We start from the raw sequence: 18,489 nt of genomic DNA, 5'->3' as shown, positions 1-18,489 counted from the left end.
AATCTCTTTGATTATCAGCCTCAAAGCAAACAATGGACTTTAAAGCAAGGAGCGTCTAGGCCCCCACCCTTGTTTCCACCACTTAAAGGTCATGGGACCTCAGGCAAGATATCACTTAACCTTTTTAAGCCACATTTCCTCATCTGTAACTGGGGATGATGATAGCTCTTAAACAGAAAGCTTAGCACAGTGCCTGGTAGAGAATAAGTGGTGGTCCGAGTTCCTGTCATTATTATTATTCAGAGAACTTTTCTCAAACGATACCTCAGAGACTTTGAGCTGGTTAAACAGCCACTAGAAAGCGCCTTACAAAGCAAAGATGCCGGAGAATTTATTATTTATATAAAATACATAAATGGGAGGAAATCACATAAATCCTAAGTTTCTGTTTTCCTTGGGTTCTACAGTTGCCCTATTATTTTATGAAAAACTAGACCAGGCCTTGGAAATTTGTAAACCTGTAAATTCTACATTGGGAACAACCATTTATATGTACTGTCACTTAAAGCACAAATTATGGTTTGTATAAAAGATTTTAATTCACATCAATTCACCAGTAAAAACTATACATACCAGGAGAGTACTACTCAGGGCTTGCTACACATATGAAGAGGCTACTGGAGGTTACCACAGTTAGAGTGATGAAGTATTGGAAATGGATAGTAAAAAGGGAATGTTTTTGTTGGGTTTTCCAAAAGCAGACCCTGAGGCAAGGGTTTGAGTGCAGGTAGTTTATTTGGAGGTGTTTTAGTCAAGGTTCTCCAGAGAAACAGAACCAATAGGAGATTATGTGTATATGATGAGGAATTGGATCTCAGGATTATGGAGGCTGAAAAGTCCCACGATGTGCTGCCTGCAAGTTAGAGATCCAGGAAGACCAGTAGCATAATTCAGTCTCGAGCCCAAGAGCAGGAGAAGATGAGATAGCCCAGCTTACCAGTGAGGCAGCTAAAAAAGGGGCAAATGCCTTCTTCCTCAGCCTTTTGTTCTGTTCGGGCCCTCAATGAATCGGATGATGCCCACTCACGTTGGGAAGGGCAATCCTTTAATGAGTCCACCAATCCAAATGCTAAGCTCATTCAAAAACACCCTCACAGACACATCCAGAAATAATATTTAATGTGAGCAGCCGACAGCTTTTCGAATTGACACATAAAATTAGGCATCCTAGGAGATGATCCCAGGAAACATAAGTGAGGGAGTCAGGAAGGGAGACAGAAAAGGGACAAAAACTAATAAAGACCGCGTTAACAAGCAGGTTGCCACTATGAACAAATGGTACTCAATGGTGCAGGGGACCCTCTGCGAAACTGTGTGGAACGTACCCTCAGAAATGTCCCCCAAAGGATGGGGAAGCTAGGGTATCTCTCCACCAAGCCTCTTTTTGGTTGAGACTTATCCCAGAGTTGTTGAATCCTTGACACTTACAGGTTGCCCTACAAGTGGGTTGACCAAGCTCATGGGGGTACTAAAGAAAGCATTTGAGGGGGCCAGCCCTGTGGCATAGCAGTTAATTTTGCGTACTCTGCTTCAGCAGCCCTAGGTTTGCCGGTTCAGATCCTGGGTGTGGACCTATGCACCACTTATCAAGCCATGCTGTCGCAGGAGTCTCACATATAAAATAGAGGAAGATGGGCACAGATGTTAGCTCAGGGCCAATCTTCCTCCCCCAAAAAAAAGAAAGAAAAGAAAAGAAAAAAGAAAGCATCAGGGAAGAAAAGCAGAGAGAGAAAGATGCTTGGGGTGGGAAGTTTACAGTATATATGGGAACTGGCCACTGCAACTGTGGGTGAACTCAGTGACCCAGCGAACACAGAGTAGGGCATCCATAGCATCTGCTGCAAATGTCTTGAAAATCTATCTTAACTCAGGACATGGTGAAATGCATTATCATGTGAATCTATCTTAGAACACAACTTTTATTACAGGAAGCAAAATATCACTATAATGTTATTGCTTCTCAAACTTTGTTCCATAAAATGAATTCCAAAACTGTGCTCTAAGAGGGCTCTGGACAATAACAAATAGCCGTCTTTCCTCTTATAAAGAACTACTTCTTAATCCAGTTCTCCTTAGCCGAGGACAAAACCATTATAACTTCAGCACATAATACTCCCTGAGTCAATAGTCAAATGTATCATAAATTAATGCCAGCACAATTACAACATTTCGGTCACTGTATCTGTTACAGAAAAATCTAAATGTTAATACTATCCAATAACTCTGCCCTCAAGTTTTCCAGGCCATTTAGTTATTAAATTTCTTTTTTGAAAGGGATGCCTATTGTAAGCAATTCAGCTTTTGGTGGATGGCAGGGTTTTTTCTGAGGTCGCCAGAGCTTTTAACCACTGCCTAAAGTATATCCTGTGCTGATTAACATACCCCGGATTAACTAGATTTAGCATGCGGCAATCACACTCCATTCAGTAGGGCCCATCTCTGGTGAATCGCAGACATTAATGACAGTTGCAAGAGCTCAAATATTATATAATCACTAATTACATTCTGCGCAATTAGTGAAGGCTCATCCGTGTGAATCACTAATGGCTGCTCACCCTGTTCTCTCTGGGAAGGAATAGACGGCTTGCATAATTTTCTGATTGTATTAGCATAGAACAAACGCTATTAACGAACCTTGGCGATCATGAAGAGGCTCGACGTCTGTGATGGACAAAGGCAAGAGGTTCGGCTTGATGCGCATGGACACTTCATTTTGAACCTCACAGCCGTGCGCCTGTGGTTTGTCGATGTGACTCATTCACTCCCCACCTTCCAAATGGAAAACACACACAACACCCTGTCCAACCAACCACTCAAGAACTTGCACACAAGGCCAGTTTTAAAAAACACACCCTCTGGGGGGCTGGCCCCGTGGCCGAGTGGTTGAGTTCGCGCGCTCCACTGCAGGCGGCCCAGTGTTTCGTTGGTTCGAATCCTGGGCGCGGACGTGGCACTGCTCATCAGACCACGCTGAGGCAGCGTCCCACATGCCACAACTAGAAGGACCCACAACGAAATATACAACTATGTACCGGGGGGCTTTGGGGAGAAAAAGGAGAAAAATAAAATCTTTAAAAAAAAAAAAAAAAACACACCCTCTGGGTATTTCTTTTTCTTAAAATGGTTTTCAGAGAGCCAAGCTCTAAGGATTTGTGGGACATTAAAATATGAAGCTGGTGACAAAATAGGAGGAACGCATCTGAAATGATGAAGAGCTTACCCAATTTTTTTTAACCCTCTAGCTACTGGACCAGTGTATTGGTCAGCTCAGGCCGCCAAAACAAAATACCACAGGCTAGGGGGCTTAAACACCAGAAAGGTATTTTCTCACACTTTTGGAGGCTGGAAGTCCAAGATCAAGGCGTCAGCAGGCTTAGTTCTTTTGGAGGCCTCTCTCCTTGGTTTGCAGGTGACCCCTTTCTTGCTGTGTCCTCACATGGCCCCTCTTCTGTGGGAGTGCATGTCTCGTGTCTCTCCACGTGTCCAAATTTCCTGCCCTTAGAAGGATACAAGTCATACTGGATCAGGGCCCACTCACATGACCTCGATGTACCCAAATACCTCTTGGAATTCCCTGTCTCCAAGTACAGGCACATCCTGAGGTACTGAGGGTTAGGGTTTCAACATAGGAATGTGAAGGGACACAGAACAGCTGGGATGTTCACAAACTACAACTGTTCTAACCCAAGAAGTTCTTTCGGGAAGACTGGCGATGGGCTTGGACTGCATGGAAATCTTAAGGGTACCTTTAGGTGAGAGGTATGCTGTCCGAAACAGCAGACCACATCCACATGTGACTATTGAGCACTTGAAAGGTGGCTACTGCAACTGAGGAACTGAATTTCTAATTTAACTTCATTTTAATTAATTAAGTATTAAAACTAAAGAAGTGTAAGAATGGGTTTCTGTTAAATAAAATTTTATTGTTTTAGTACAGATACATTTCACATATTGAAAATTTAGCATCTCTTTTGAGATATGCTATAAGTATGAAATATATACTGAAATTTGAAACTTAGAATAAAAAATCTGTAAAATATCTCAATAATTTTTATAATGTTGGACTATTTTGAGCATATTGGGTTAAGTGAAATGTATTATTAAAATTAATTTCACTGTTTCTTTTTACTTTTTATAATTTGGCTATAAGAAAATTTAAAATTACATGTCTGGTTTGCACCATATTTCTATTGGACAGCATCAAGTTAGAACTTGAGTCCTCCAACCCGCCTTGCCTCACCAAAGTTGTCAGTGGGTAAACTCAAAGATAAATTCCTTTTGCCCGAATGATTAAAATTCCAGGTCCTTTTCTGTCTGTCCTCTGTATTCAGATTAAGATAATTGAAACCAACCATTCCCTCTTGGATACTAATATATTATTCAATCTCCCATTACTTGTCTCAATAATATTGTAAGTATTCTCAATAAAATTTTCAGCATTAAATCTTGTTAACGCATGCTTATATTTAGGAATCTGGAATAATTTTCTTCATAATGAAAAGATTCTTTCTCATAAATTAGTCCTGCTGTCCTGGTGCCTCTGGCTTTTCCCCACACACCCTGACTTCATTTGTCCTCCCATCCCTCTCATCTTTTTTTCTGTCCTCCTTTCTCAGTTACCAGGAAATTCTTGGGTAAGGCATCTGATATCCTTTCCTTATTTCTATTTAATACATGCTGAAAACCCACTCTAGTTTCTTCATCTGCAATATGGAAGTGCCATACTGTACTTTATAGCATTAAAAGCTAAAAGTTCAAACAAAGCAATGGTTTGATATTAGGTCAGAATAACTGATTGGTTGTCTCTAACCTGTTTAAATAAGTTTAATCCCCAAATGTCATAAAGAACAACTAATAAACAGCACACAGAACTTCTGAAAACCTGACCCCATGGTGCAGCTTGTCCTTACCCCACCCGCTAGCCTGCCATAGCCCCCCAGCAGGGGATGTCTAAAATTCCCTAAATGACCACAGAATTTGTCCAATATCACATCCTCATTCTAAAATACAAGATAGAGGGGCAATGAAAGAGATGTTTTTTGCCTTATCTCTTTGTTCTTTCTGGCGTCAATCAGCCTTTAGAAATAATGAAATCAATGCAAACGTTTGTTGGAAGGATGCCCACTTTGAAGATCATTTACTACCTCACTGTCTTGCTCATTTACATGGATCCCAGGGAGGATTTCAAAGAGTGACTCACCCTTATTACTCAGATAAAAGGAAGAATCAGGTGCTGAGTTTGGTTTTGTGTGTGTATGTGTGTGCGTGGTTTAATATTTTATGAGGGTTCCATTTCACACACACAAGGCTTCCCATGTGAATTTTATTTTTCTGTCCTTTAATTGAAGTGATGCAGATTGAATTAAAGATGAAAAATACATTCCGATCCAAAATGGAGAGAATATTTACAACCAGAAGAGTGACATACAAGTGTCTGTCTGAAATACATAAAGCAAATGTTGTTTTTCTGTGTATGTAGTAGCAGCAATATATGGCAGAGTGGCTTGAATTAGAAAATAGGGAAAGAAATATTGGTGAAGGTAACCAGCAGACAAATACAAAAGATCTACCTACCAAAACTAAAGAAGGGAAGATAAGGAAAGTGTATACGTGAACTGAATCCTCATGTAATACAACAGAGCTTTAGTAGAAAATGTGAAAAGATCAAAAAAATCAAGAACTAGTGGGAGGTCATGTTAATTAGAGTTATGTAGGCAATTACAGGAAGGCAGAAAATCTTTGACCTATTGGTTGGTTGGTCAGGAGTGTCTTGTTTAACTTCCACATAGTTGTGAATGTTCCAGTTTTCTCCTATTATTGCCTTCTAGTTTCACACCATTGTGGTCAGAAAAGATACTTGGTATAATTTCAGTCTCTGTAAATGAGCTGAGACTTGTCATGTGACCTAACTTATGATCTACCCTGAGGAAGGTTCTGTGTGTGCTTGAGAAGAATGTGTATTCTGCTGTGTTGTATTCAATGTTGTGTATATGTCTGTTAGGTTCATTTGGTCTGAAGTATAGTTCAACTCCAATGTTTCCTCACTGATTTTCTGTTTGGATGATCTATCCATTGTTGAAAGCGGGTTTTTGAAGTCCCCTGCCATTATTGTATTGTTGTCTATTTCTCCCTCCAGATCTGATAGTATTTGTTTAATATATTTAAGTGTCCCAATGTTGGGTATATAAATATTTACCATTGTATATATTCTTGATGAATCCACTCCTTTATCATTATACAATAACCCTTTTTTCCCTCTTTTTGCAGTTTTTGACGTAAAGTCTATTTTGTCTGCTGTAAGTATAGCTACCCCTGGTCTCTTTGGGTTTGCCTTTGTGTGGAATGTCTTTCAAATCCATTCAGCCATTCCATGCCTTTTGATTGGAGTATTTAATCCACTTACACTTAAAGTAATTACTGATAGGTAAGAACTTACGACTGTCATCTTGTTCTTTGTTTTTTGGCTATTTTATGGTTTCTTTGTTCCTTTCTTCCTCTTTTGCTGTCTTCTTTTCTGATTTGATGATTTTCCATACTGGAATACTTTTGTTCCTTTCGCTTAATTTGGTGTGTATCTAATACAGGTTTTGGCTTCGTGGTTACCCTGAGGCTTACTTGGAACATCTTGTAGGTACGCCAGTCTATCTTAGGCTGATGATGACTTAACTTTGTTCATACGCAAAAACTCTACATTCTTTTATTCCCCAAAACACACATTTTATGTTTTCGATGTGACACTTTACATCTTTCTGTATTGTGTATCCATTAACAAATTATTATAGCTGTCGCTATTTAATACTTTTGTCCTTCAACCTTTATACTAGAGTTCGGTGGTTAACACGCCACCGTATTACAGTATTGGACTCTTCTGAACCTGACTATATACTTGTCTTTACCAGTGTGTTGTTTATTTTCATATGTTTCCATGTTACTAAAAACTGTTCATTCATTTCCACTTAAAGAACTCTTTTTGGCATTTCTTGTAAGGCAGGTCTCATGGTGATGAACTCCCTCAATTTTTGCATGTTTGGGATCGTCTTTATCTCACCTTCATTTCTGAAGGATAACTGACAGATACAGTATTCTTGATTAGCAGTTCTTTCTTTCAGCACTTTTAAAATATCAGCTCAGGAAATCTGTATTTTAAAAAAATGAACCTTGACCCCTACCACATACCATCCACAAAAATTAATTCAAGATGGATCAAGAACTAAATGTGAAAGCTAAAATTATAAAAGTCCTAAAATAAAACATAGGAGACTATCATGAACTTGGGGTAGGCAAAGACACAAAATTTATAGACCACAGAAGAAAACAACTGAAAAATCGGACCTCACAAATGTAAATCTATACTCATCAGGAGACACCATGAAGAAAGTGAAAAGGCAAGCCATACCCTGTGAGAAATATTCTCAACATATATGCCTGTCTTAGTCCATTGGGGCTGCTATAACACACTGGGTAGCTTATAAAGAACAGAAATTTATTCCTTAGAGTCTGGGAAGTCCAAGTTCAGGGTGCCGGCAAATTCCTTATGTGTTGAGGGCCCACTTTCTGGGTCATAGACAGCGCCTTCTCACGGTGCCCTCACAAGGTAGAAGGATCTTGGGATCTCTGTGGGACCTCTTTCACAAGGTCACAAATCCCAATCATGAGGGCCCTACCCTCATGACCTACTAACCTCTAGAAGGCCCCCACCCCCCAATATCATCAACTTGATGTTAGGATTTCAACACATGAACGTGGGAGGATGCAAACACTCAGGCTATAGCAATATCTAACAAAGGACTCATATACAGAATTTATAAATAACTCCTATAAATCAAGAAAAGAAGTCAAATAACCCAATTTTTTAATGGACAAAAGACTTGAACAGGCATTTGCCTCCGTCTTGAAAGAGGGATCTGGGCAGTACATCACAGCATCCATTCTTAATCTCAAAACGTTATGTTGAGTAAAAGAGCCAGATACAAAAGAATGTATTACTGTATGATTACACTTAGATGAAGTTCAAAAGTAGGCAAAACTAATGTATGGTAATAGAAGTTTGCAGTGGTTTCTCAGAGAAAGAGTATTGACCGCAAAGAGGGAACTTTCTGGGGTGGCAAAAATATTCTATATATTGATTGGCAGTTATGTGTACACACGTATAAAATTCCATCAAGCTGCATACTTATGATTTGTGCATTTTACAGTATATAAATTATTTCTCTATTGAAATAAAAAGCAAAGCCTCTGAGATTGAATTATAAAATCCAGCTAGGGCAATTAGGCAAGAAAAAGTAATAAAAGGCATCCAAATTGGAAAGGAAGAAGTAAAACTACCTCTATTTGCAGATAACATGATATTGTATATAGAAAATCCTAACAAATGCACAAAAACACTATTAGAACCAATAAACAAGTTTAGCAAGTTTGCAGAATACAAGATCAATATATAAGGGTCAATTGTATTCTCTACACTAGCAGTGAAAATCCAAAAATGAAATTAAGAAAATAATTCCATTTACAATAGTATCAACAAGAATAAAATATCTAGTAATAAACTTAACAAAAGAAATATAAGACTTATACACTGAAAACTATATGACAGTGTTGAAAGACGTTAATAAAGACCTAAATAAATGAGAAGCCATCCCATGTTTATGGATTGGAAGGCTCAATGTTGTTAAGACGGCAGTACTCTTCAAACTAGTTTACAGATTCAACACTTTCCCTATCAAAATCCCAGTTTTTTTTGTACAGAAATTAACAAGTTGATTATAAAGTTCATATGAAAATTCAAAGGACCAAAAATAGCCAAAATGATCTTGGAAAGGAAAAATAAATTTGAAAGACTCACACTTCCCGATTTCAAAACTTGCTGCAAAGCTAGGCTAATTCAACACTGTGTACTGCTGGAACAAGGATAGACATACACATCAGTGGAATAGAATTTAGAGTCCAGAAATAAATCCTCACTTTCATGGTCAATTGATTTTTTTCTTTTTTCAAACTAATTTTTAAATTTTTATTTCTAGATCACTTAAAATAAATGTTTAAGTAATTTCAGACTTCAAATAGTTTCAAATTTACAGAAAAGTTGCAAGAATAATAAAACTCTCATATACCTAGGTAAACCAATTTTTAGCATTTTACTACATTTGTTTTATAATTCTCTGTCTATATATGTGTGTGTACATATATAAAATACGTGCTTTTTCTTCTAAACCATTCAGAAGTAGATTGCATACACCTTGCCCCTTCACCCCTTATAAACAAGGATATTCTCTTACTTAACCACTGTACAGTTATTAAAATCAGGAAATTTAATAAATAATTTGAATGCAATCTATAGTCCATATTTCAGATTCATTAATTGCCCTAATAATTTCCTTTATAAGCAACTTTTGTCTGGGCCAGGATCCAATCCAGGATCATGTCATTTACTTGATGTGTCTCAGCCTTTCTTTGTCTTTCATGACGTGGACATTTTGGAAGAACACAGGCCAGTTATTTTACATAATGATCTTAAACTTGTGTTCTCTAATGCGTCCTCGTGATAAGTTTGGTGCGCTTTGGCTGCAATGCTGACTAAATGGCACTCTGTCCCTTTCAAGGTGTCCCATGAAGGAGGCACATGATGTCTGTTTACACTTCACTGATGATGTCGATTGTGATCGCTTTGTGAAGGTGTTGTCTGGTTTCTCCACTCGATAGTTATTGTTTTTCCTGTTGTAATTAATAAGTAACTGTGGGGGATACTTTGAGTAAACATTCTGTTTCTCTTCGAACTTTCACTCTCCAGATTTAGTTTCCATTGATAATTCTTGCCTTGAGTAAAATTTTACTACAATGGTTAAAAAATGGTAATTCTGTAACTCCATTATTTCTTCTAACTCCACTATTAGTTGGCATTCTACTGTAAGATAAAACACTCCCTTCTCTCCTATTTATTTATTCATTTATTTCTTTTCTTTTTTTTTTTTTACTTTTTATTAAGATTATGATAGTTTACAACCTTGTGAAATTTCAGTTGTACGTTATTGTCAGTCTTGTTGTAGGTTCACCCCTTCACCCTTTGTGCCCTCCCCCAACCCCCCCCTTTCCCCTGGTAACCACCAATCAGTTCTCTTTGTCTACATGTTTAACTTCCACCTATGAGTGGAGTCATACAGAGTTCATCTTTCTCTATCTGGCTTATTTCACTTAACATAATACCCTCAAAGTCTATTCACATTGTTGTGAATGGGATGATTTTATCCTTTTTCATGGCTGAGTAGTATTCCATTGTATATATATACTATATCTTCTTTGTCCAGTCGTCAGTTGATGGGCACTTAGGTTGCTTCCACATCTTGGCTATTGTAAATGATGCTGCAACGAACATAGGGGTGCATGGGACTTTTGGAATTGCTGATTTCAAGTTCTTTGGATAGATACCCAGTAGTGGAATGGCTGGATCGTATGGTGGTGCTATTTTTAATTTTTTGAGGAATCTCCATACTGTTTTCCATAGTGGCTGCACCAGTTTGCATTCCCACCAACAGTGTATGAGGGCTCCTTTTTCTCCACAACCTATCCAACATTTGTCACTTTTTGTTTTGGTTATTTTTGCCATTCTAACAGGTGTAAGGTGATATCTTCATGTAGTTTTGATTTGCATTTCCCTGATGATCAGTGATAATGAACATCTTTTCATGTGCCTATTGGCTATCCATATATCTTCTTTGGAGAAATGTCTGTTCATGTCCCCTGCCCATTTTTTGATCAGGTTGTTTGATTTTTTGTTGTTGAGCTGTGTGAGTTCTTTATATATTATGGAGATTAACCCTTTGTCAGATATATAACTTGTAAATATTTTTTCCCAATTAGTGGGTTGTTTTTTTGTTTCAATCCTGTTTTCCCCTGCCTTGAAGAAGCTCTTTAATCTGATGAAATCCCATTTGTTTATTCTTTCTATTGTTTCCCTCATCTGAGGAGATATGGTGTCCGAAAAGATCCTTTTGATACTGATGTCAAAGAGTGTACTGCCTATATTTTCTTCTAGAAGCCTTATGGTTTCAGGTCTAATATTTAGATCCTTGATCCATTTTGAGTTTATTTTGGTGAATGGTGAAAAAGAATGGTCAATTTTCATTCTTTTGCATGTGGCTGTCCAGTTTTCCCAGCACCGTTTGCTAAAGAGACTTTTTCTTTTCTCCATTGTATGCCCTCAGCTACTTTGTCTAAGATTAGCTGTCCATAGATGTGTGGTTTTATGCCTGGGCTTTCAGTTCTGTTCCATTGATCTGTGCACCTGTTTTTGTACCAGTACCATTCTGTTTTGATTACTGTAGCTTTGTAGTATGTTTTGAAGTCAGGGATTGTGATGCCTCCAGCTTTGTTCTTTTTTCTCAGGATTGCTTTAGCAATTCAGGGTCTTTTGTTTCCCCATATGAATTTTAGGATTCTTTGTTCTATTTCTGTAAAGAATTTCATTGGGATTCTGATTGGGATAGTGTTGAATCTGTAGTTTGCTTTAGGTAGAATGAACATTTTAACTATGTTTATTCTTCCAATCCATGTACATGGAATGTCTTTCCATCTCTTTATGTTGTCATCAGTTTCTTTTGGGAAAGTCTTGTAGTTTTCATCGTATAGGTCTTTCACTTCCTTGGTTAAATTTATGCCAAAGAATTTTATTCTTTTTGTTGCAATTGTGAATGGGATTGTGTTCTTGAGTTCTTTTTCTGTTAGTTTGTTGTTAGAGTATAGAAATGCTACTGATTTATGTATGTTGATTTTATACCCTGCAGCTTTGCTGTAGTTGTTGATTATTTCTAATAGTTTTCCTATGGATTCTTTGGGGTTTTCTATATATAAGATCATGTCGTCTGCAAACAGTGAGAGTTTCACTTCTTCATTGCCTATTTGGATTCCTTTTATTTCTTTATCCTGCCAAATTGCTCTGGCCAAAACCTCCAGTACTATGTTGAATAAGAGTGGTGAGAGCGGACACCCTTGTCTTGTTGCTGTGCTCAGAGGGATGGCTTTCAGTTTTTGCCCATTGGGTATGATGTTGGCTGTGGGTTTGTCATATATGGCTTTTATTATGTTGAGGTAGTTCCCTTCTATACCCATTTTACTGAGAGTTTTTATCATAAATGGATGTTGGATCTTGAGTGCTTTCTCTGCATCTATTGAGATGATCATGTAGTTTTTGTTTCTCATTTTGTTAATGTAGTGTATCACTTTGATTGACTTGTGGATGTTGAACCATCCCTGTGTCCCTGGTATAAATCCCACTTGATCATGGTGTATAATCTTTTAGTGCATTGCTGTATTTGGTTTGCCAAAATTTTGTTGGGGATTTTTGCATCTATGTTCATCAGTGGTATTGGCCTGTAGTTTTCCTTCTTTGTGTTGTCCTTGTCTGGTTTGGGGATCAGGGTGATGTTGGCTTCATAGAATGTATTAGGGAGTGCTCCATCTTCCTCTATTTTCTGGAATAGTTTGAGAAGGATAGGTATTAAATCTTCTTTGAATGTTTGGTAGAATTCTCCAGAGAAGCCATCTGGTCCTGGACTTTTATTTTGGGGGAGGTTTTTGATTACTATTTCAATTTCTTTACTTGTGATTGGTTTATTCAGATTCTCTATTTCTTCCTGCTTCAGTGTTGGGAGGTTGTAAGAGTCTACGAATTTATCCATTTCTTCTAGGTTGTCCAATTTGTTGGCATATAGTTTTTCATAGTATTCTCTTATGATCTTTTGTATTTCTGTGGTATCCATTGTGATTTCTCCTCTCTCATCTCTAATTTTGTTTCTTCGAGTCTTCTCTCTTTTTTTCTTAGTGAGCCTGGTTAAGGGTTTGTCAATTTTGTTTATTTTTTCAAAGAACCAACTCTTTGTTTCATTGATCCTTTCTACTGTCATTTTTGTTTCAGTTGCATTTATTTCTGCTCTAATTTTTATTATTTCCCTTCTTCTACTGACTTTGGGCTTTGTTTGTTCTTCTTTTTCCAATTCTGTTAGGTGTCGTTTGAGATTGCTTATCTCAGATTTTTCTTGTTTATTGAGGTGAGCCTGTATTGCAATGAATTTCCCTCTTAAGACTGCTTTTGCTGCATCCCAAATGAGTCAGTATGGTGTGTTTTCATTTGTCTCCAGATAATATTTTATTTCTTCTTTACTTTCTTCAATAATCCATTGTTTGTTCAGTAGCATGTTGTTTAGTCTCCACATTTTTTCCCCTTTCCCAGCTTTATTCTTGTAGTTGATTTCTAGTTTCATAGCATTATGGTTGGAAAAGATGCCTGATATTATTTCAACCCTCTTTAATTTGTTGAGACTTGCTTTGTTTCCCAAGATATGGTCTATCCTTGAGAATGTTCCATGTGCACTTGAGAAGAATGTGTAATCTGCTGTTTTTGGATGGAGCGCTCTATATAGATCTATTAAGTCCATCTGGTCTAGCTTTTCATTTAATTCTATAATTTCCTTGTTGACTTTCTGTCTGGATGATCTATCCATTGATGTTAGTGGGGTGTTGAGGTCCCCTACTATTATCGTATTGTTGTTGATGTCTCCTTTTAGTTTTGTTAATAGTTGCTTTACATACTTTGGTGCTCCTGTGTTGGGTGTGTATACGTTTATAAGTGTTATGTCTTCTTGGTGGAGTGTCCCTTTATCATTATAAACTGCCCCTCTTTGTCTTTCTTTATCTGTTTTGCTTTGAAGTCTACTTTGTCTGATATAAGTATGGCAACACCTGCTTCCCTGTGTTCATTATTAACTTGGAGTATCGTCTTCCATCCCTTCACTCTGAGTCTGTGTTTGTCTTTGGGGCTGAGGTGTGTTTCCTGAAGGCAGCATATTGTTGGGTCTTGTTCTTTAATCCATCCTGCCACTCTGTGTCTTTTGATTGGAGACTTCAATCCATTTACATTTAGAGTGATTATTGAAATGTGGGGGCCTAATGCTGCCATTTTATTGCTTGTTTTCCAGTTATCTTGCATTTCCTTTGTTTCTCGTCCCATGATTTTTGGACTACCAATTCAGGTAGGTAGTTTTCTATATTGGCTTTCTTGTTATTCATAATTTGTGTCTTTATTTTTGTTATTTGTTTAGTGGTTACCATGTGGTTTGTATAAAACATCTCATAGATGAGATAGTCAATTTTCTGATAGCCTCTTATTTCCTTAGATTAAGCCATTCCATCCCTTTCCTCTTCCCCTTCTAGGTTGTTATTGTCAGATTTTTTTTCTTCCTTCTTGTGTTGTGAGTTTGTGGTTAAAATGACAAGATTATATTTATTCTTGGTGTTTTCCTTCCTTTTATCTTTAATGTTATACTTAGCCTTTGGTAGCCTGTTCTGATGGAGAGCTGCAACTTTCTGATTTTGTCTTTCTACTTATCTCCTTTGCTCTGGGTTTTGTAACCCCTTTCCTTTTTTTGTTTTTTCAGGTATGAGGGTCTTTCTGAGCATTTCTTGTAGGAGAGGTCTTGTGGCAATGAACTCCCTTAACTTTTGTTTATCTGGGAAAGTTTTTATTTCTCCATCATATTTGAAGGATATTTTCACTGCATAGAGTATTCTTGGCTGCAAGTTTTTGTCCTCCAGAGTTTTGAATATATCATTCTACTCTCTTCTAGCCTGTAAGATATCTGCTAAGAAATCTGCTAACAGCCCCTAAAGGGGGTTCCTTTGTAGGTTATTTTCTTCTGCCTGGCTGCCCTTAGTATTTTCTCTTTGTCATTGACTTTTGCAAGCTTCACTACTATATGCCTTGGGGTTGGTCTTTTTATACTGATAAAGTTTGGAGATCTATTTGCTTCTGTCACATGGATTTCCATCTCTCTCCCCAGTTTTGGGAAGTTCTCAGCCATTATTTCTTTGAACAGGCTTTCTGCCCCCTTCTCCTTCTCTTCTCCCTCTGGGATACCTATAATCCTTATTTGCATTTCCTAATTGAATCTGATATTTCTCAGCGAGTTTCTTCATTTCTTTTTAGTCTTAGTTCTCTCTCCTCCTCTATCTGTAGCATTTCTATATTCCTATCCTCCAAATTGCTAATTCTGTCTTCCATATTATCAATCCTACTGTTCAGAGAGTCCAGATTGTTCTTAATCTTCTCCATTGTGTTCTTCATCTCCAACATTTCTGATTGGTTCTTCTTTATAGTATCAAGCTCTTTTGTGACATAGCTCCTGAACTTGTTGAGTTGTCTATCTGTATTCTCTTTTAACTCATTGAGTTTTTTAATGATGGTTATTTTGAATTCATTGTCATTTAGGTTATAGATTTTGGTGTCTTTGGGATTATTTTCTGGGTACTTGTCACTTTCCTTCCATTCTGGATATTTAATATATTTTTCATACTGAGTGATGGCATGGATTTGTGCCTCCGCATAGAGATAGAGCTTAGTTACTGCTTCCTCTTGCTTCTACCGGAGGGGGGCAGGCAGCAGCTGTGTAATCCGAACCAAAGAGGATCCCTGTCAGCTGTTGCTGACTAGACCTGGGCCCCTCCTCATGATCACAGTGGCCCTGTGGGGGGGTCTCTCATCCACTGTGAGGACAATCGCAAGGGGGCCTCGTGTTGCTGTTGCCTACTGTCACAGACCGCCTAGATGTGCTCCCTCCTTAGGGTGTGCAGCAGTGTTATGGGCTTTCACAGTGGCCAGGAGCACGTTCACCTAGACTCGCAGCTCTGCCATTGTCAGGTCCCGCAAGATCTCACTTGTCCACTATGGGTCACAGCAGAGCTATGGGTATCTACTGCAGTCTGTGGTTAGCTCACCCAGCTGTGCTACTTCTGCCCCAGGGCCTTCCAGCCTTGTGATTGCTGGGTGGGGCCTCTCCACTCATGCTGCACAGAGGCTTTCCCTGCAGCTGCCGTGGGGCCATGGATTTTCCTCCTGAACCATGGAGCAGGCTCACTGGGGCTCCAACCTGCCACCACCCACTCCCACTGTCCCTCTGGGTCTCCCTTGCCCCTCTGGGCCACAGCAGGACTTTGTGTGTTAGAGGCAGCTGGCAGGTTGCTGTGCAGGCCGGGCTTCTTTTGCCTCAGGGCCTCCCAGAGTTCTGAATGCTGAGAGTTCTGAATTAGCGGAGAGGGTGGGGCCTCTCCGCTAATGCCGAGTAGGGGCTTTCCCTGCGGCTTCTGTGGGACCATGGATTTTCCCACTGGGCTAAGGAGCAATCACTGGGGGCTTAGATAGGGCTGTAGTCACCTGTTTCCACTGTCGCGCTGCTGATACACACGCACACCCGCCCTTGGTGCTGTGGCGATGCTATGAGCGTGTCAGCTGGTAGAAAGTCACTTGCAGGTACTAGGCTGTCTGGCGGTTGGTGAGTTTTCACCTATCTCCACCTCCTCCCAGGGGGAAGTCCGTCCACCTTCCCATGTACAGCAGCATGGTTCTCTCAGGCGTCCTGAGATGCTATGTGGATATCCTTTGACCAATGAATGTCCAATTAGTTGTAGTTCAAAGGGGGAGAGACAAAGAAAACTGCTTACTCCACCATGTTGCTGACATCACCTCCATGGTCAATTGATTTTAAGAAGGGTGCAAACCATTCAATGAGGGAAAGAATAATCTTTTAAATAAATGGTGGTGAGGCAACTTGATAGCCACATGCAAAAGGATGAATTTAGAGCCCTACTTCACACCATATACAAAAATTATCTCAAAACAGATCATAGATCTAAATATAAGAGTTAAAACTATGAAACTCTTTTAAAAAATTTGTGTAACATTGGATTGGGCAAGCTTCCTTAGAAATGTCACCAAAAGCACAAACAGTCAAATTAAAAATACACACATTGAACGTTGTCAAAATTAAAAACTTTTGTGCTTCAAAGTATACTGTCAGAAAAATGATACAATAACCCACAGAATGCAAGAAAATATTTGCAAATCATGTATCATGTATCAACCAAGAGTCTAGTATTCAGAATATATAAAGACCTCCTACAACTCAACAATAAAAAAGACAAATAATCCAGATAAAAATAGATATCTATATCTGGATTATTAAATAACATTGAAAATATATGCATTTTTTAACTGAATTCAAAAATTGAATATATTCCAATAATAAGAAACAATCCAAAGCAAACAACACAGGAAGCTTGCAAATAATGGGAATGAAAACATATACTATCCAAATGTAGGAAGGAAGGGAGGAGGGTTGGGTTGGGAGGGAGGAAAGAAAGGGACAGTAGAAATATTATTAGACCAAATATGATTAGAAAATTATATAAATAAACAAACAAATAAGAAAAAGATGTGTCCCATACTGATAACAGACAGAATCCATTCAGAAGACAATAGTTATAAACTTGTATACAATTCACAACAACTTCACAATATTTATAAGAAAATTCATAGAAATGTAAGGAGATGGACTTAAACAGCAGTTATTTTGACTGCCTACCCTGAATAACATTCTGCTGCAAAGTCATTAATGATTCAGATAAATTTTTAAAAATCTTTTTCAGATACAATGTAGTAGTTTGCTAGGGCTGCCATAGCAAACTATCACAGACTGGTTGGCTTAAACAAAAGAAATTTATTGCCTTCCATTTCTGGAGGCTGGAAGTCCACGATCACCATGTCAGGAGGTTTGGTTGCTCTTGAGGCCTCTCTCCTTGGCTTGCAGATGGCCACCTTCTCACTGTGTCCTCGCACGGTCTTTCCTCTGTGCATATACATCCCTAGTGTCTCTCTGTGTGTCAAGTTTTCTCTTCTTATAAGGACACCAGTCAGGTTGGGTTAGGCCCACACTAAAGGCTTTATTTTACCTTAATCACCTCTTTAAAGGTCCTGTTTCTAAACACAGTCACATTCTGGGGTCCTGGGGGTTAGGGTTCAACATACTGATTTGGGAGGGATATCACACAGGTAAGAAAACAACCCAAATCCTCAGGGGCCAAAACAACGTGAAATCAGGAATCCAGAGAGATAAGTAAGCATTAAAACCATCAGCTCACCTGAAGCCAGATGCCACTACCCAGTAGGAAAAAACTTTCATTTGATGACTTGCCCATGGAAACAGAAGGCAGGGCTCATAGAAGGTGGGGAATTAGAAACACCTCACATAAAACAGCATCTCCCAAAAAAAACACACTTCAGTAAAAGTAAATCAGAAAAGACAATCTCCCTCATGTAAGTGGAAGGCAAAAAAATTACCTGTTTTAACATGGACAATAGGCAGGAAAAAAACCTCCCCTGAAAATCCTCCCACTCCCTAGCCTTAACATGAATTTGTGACCTAAATTTACACTTCCTTGAGAAGGGTTATTGTGGCCACAGCTGATCCTCTGAAGGCTGACCTTCCAGAAAAGAGATTGCATCCCAAGCATTTTTAGGGCCCTTGAACACAGGGACTGACATTACTTTGATACCCAAGGAACCAAAGTATCATTATGGAATCCCTATTAGATTGGGGAAGGTATAAGTAGAGTCCTGGCCAGGATCTCAGTGGGTCCACTGCATCTGTGGACTTATCTAATGGTATA

At 38.6% G+C, this 18,489-nt stretch overlaps 1 long non-coding RNA gene across 2 annotated transcripts in view; it reads right to left on the bottom strand.

The window, feature by feature from the left end:
• The window catches only part of LOC123277370 (uncharacterized), a 55,645-nt gene that overhangs the window by 9,559 nt on the left and 27,597 nt on the right, over nucleotides 1–18,489 (bottom strand). Inside the window, exon 3 of one of the 2 annotated variants that reach the window (XR_006514268.2) lies at nucleotides 3,346–3,497. The exons of the other annotated variant lie outside the window; for it this stretch is intronic. This is a non-coding gene — a long non-coding RNA (uncharacterized lncRNA). Of the gene's footprint in view, nucleotides 1–3,345; nucleotides 3,498–18,489 lie in introns of those variants that run through there. 2 annotated transcript variants of the gene reach the window in all.

This window comes from Equus asinus, chromosome 15 (genome assembly GCF_041296235.1).
Source record: "Equus asinus isolate D_3611 breed Donkey chromosome 15, EquAss-T2T_v2, whole genome shotgun sequence".
Classification (NCBI taxonomy): Eukaryota; Metazoa; Chordata; class Mammalia; order Perissodactyla; family Equidae; genus Equus; species Equus asinus.
Note: the sequence above shows the minus strand (reverse complement) of the source record. Positions and strands in the feature narration are given on the sequence as shown.